This window comes from Gavialis gangeticus, unplaced genomic scaffold (assembly GCF_001723915.1).
Source record: "Gavialis gangeticus isolate Ggan-Ray unplaced genomic scaffold, GavGan_comp1, whole genome shotgun sequence".
In the NCBI taxonomy this organism is placed as follows: domain Eukaryota; kingdom Metazoa; phylum Chordata; order Crocodylia; family Gavialidae; genus Gavialis; species Gavialis gangeticus.
This window is the reverse complement of record NW_017729024.1, coordinates 96,499,952-96,502,586: the sequence shown is the minus strand read 5'-3', so window position 1 is coordinate 96,502,586 and position 2,635 is coordinate 96,499,952.

The window sequence follows — 2,635 nt, the reverse complement described above, 5'->3', positions numbered from 1 at the left end:
AATTTAGAAGGTCTTCAAAATGCTCCTTCCAACTAGCATTGACTCCCCTTTCCTTGCTCAGGTCTCCTTCATCCTCGGGTCTCAAGGGGGTTGATGAGAAATACCTAGCTTCCATTTTAAATGCACAGTTCAAAGCAGGCCACCACACCCGGAACATCTTCCAGGCGATAGCTGCCCAGATGGCTGGGCAGGGGGCACACGTGGCAGTAGTGCCGCACAGAAGCCAACCCTGCAACCACAGTCCACTGGCAGCTGGCCTAGAGGCTGTACAGTCCCCATCTGAGTCTGGCAGGTGCACAGCAGGTCACGGCCAGGCAGCAGCCCCTACTGCCAGACTGCTGCAGTGGGTAGAGGGTGCAGGGAACTCTCAGGGCTGCGTCAGCAGTCCAGCTGGCACAAGGGGTAGTGTCCCTAGGTACCAATTGGTTGGGCCCCAGGAGCTCCTAAGAGCAAGTAGCCCTGAGCTACTTGCCAGGGTGGCTTTTTATACTGCTGAAGCCAGGACAGGGCAGCTTTTTATACTGCTGGGGACAGTGCAGGTGCTGGTCCCAGGCTCTAGCTCCCCCTGGCTGAAGATCTGGGAGGAGTCAGGCAGGGTTATTTTGTCCCAAGTGGCATAATTTGCTCCACAACAAAGTGCATGTCCGATCACATGTGCTGAAGCAAAAAGCCCAGGCTCAAATTTGCACTGCTTCTATTCAAGCTGCTGCAAGCGCACATGCTTGCATGTGTGGATGCACCCAGAGAGTGCTCTTATGAGAGTATAAGAAATGAGAAGTAAATGCATTCTGTCTGATACTGTGTCAGTCCCCAGTCCCTATCCTGCTCATTTTGCATTTGTAACTTTTTCAAGTCATTTTGGATTGATGCTGCCTTCCTTAGTAGGAATGTATAAGTATCATAGGAAATGCATATTACTGCGAGCCAAGGACTGAACAACCCTTTTCCCTACCACTTGTCAAGTTCCACAGCAGGTTTCCTTTCCCCAAAATCTCAGCATCATCACTACTCTTGTATACAAAGATCCTTCAGTAACCATGCACTTTCCATTCTTCTGGCTTGGCATAGCTCAACAAGCCTTCTGTGCCGGGACAGATACCCATCCTTTCCTCATTTTTTTTCTCCCTTCTCTTCCCTCCCACCCAGAGTACTTGTCTTGTAACAGACCACTTGCCTGAATACAGCACTATTGCTTGGCTTACAGCTGTACTTTCTGTCTGGATATAAGCCTTCACAAAGGACAACTAATAAGCTCTGGAGATTAAGAGAATCCAGGGTAACAGGGACTGGCTAGGGTGTTACAATTGGCAGATAACTGACTGGCCAGTGAATAGTCTATGTTAGTAGACTATTTCTGAAAGTGTGTGGATATATTAGGAAGGTTGAGCAGTGGGGGACTGGATGGATTGGAGAGTATTTCCTACTATCTTTGCAGTGTGGTCCATGCCAAAGGTCAAAACTTGTCCTTCATAATGTACATCGATAACTTCCTCCATTAAGAATAATTTAATGGCATCTCCTGGAGTACGGTGTTCTGAGACAAGAAAATGACCCTAAACCTTCCTTCAGTTTGTTGGGGGATGAACTTTAACACGGGTCTTCTAGAAGCCTTTGTGATTCAATAGCGACATGCTGCCAGCGCACCGACATTTTCTGTGATTCATTGTCATGTCAGTTAGAGCTTTCCATGGTTGGGTATGTGAGACTGACACTGGTAAGCATGGAGCTGTTGAGAAGGGAAATGAGGTGCCCACCTGATCTGAATATGACCATTAGAGTTTTAGGGATTTTTCTGAACTCTGCTGCATGTCTTTTTGGGAAATGTTCCTAAGGACCTCCAAACTGTCACAGTGTCATTGACTATTTTGTAATAATCTTTCATGTTTTATATGATATACAAATGTCTGTAAAAGGTGATTTTAAAATAACTCTTGAATTTCTTTTTTTTAATATAATCACAGGTCACTGTTTTTGTCACACCGAGGCAACTGGCTGAGAGCAGTTTTTTAGATTCCACCTACTGAACAAAGTGGAGAATATTTGCCAATGGTAGGAAGGATCTAGATTAGATACCGAGTGCTGTGGAGGTCCTAGGACTCTTCCCATATGTTATACAAAAAGCATCTGTGACTAAATCCACAATTCTAAAACAGCACCATGACAGACACATTTCTTGACGTGCAGCATTGCTTGTACTAATGCATCTGATATTAGATTGCAGACACCCTGTTGCATTAGGATATTCTCTGCTCCTGACAAAGCTATTTCATGACATAGTTGTGCTAGTGTCTGGGTGCGTTGACACAAGAAGCTAAATGTGCAGTAGGGTAATTTTACTGTGCATTAACATGTCACAGCAAAAGCTGTACTGTTGGAAATGTGTAGTAGAATTAGTCTACTGTGCATTAGCATCTCTTAAGGCGTGCATTGGTGCTACTGTGCAGTAGTCCTGGTTACTGTGCATTTAGTTATTACCTGTTATTACAGGTACTAAACTTAATGTGCAGTAACCACAGCACATTAATGCATGTGTAGATGTGCCCTCTGAGATGCACAAGGAATTAAGTAAGAATTCTGAGCCTGTTTCTGCATGTTCTCACTTATGCAAGTACTGTAGTCCAGGGAGCTGATGTTT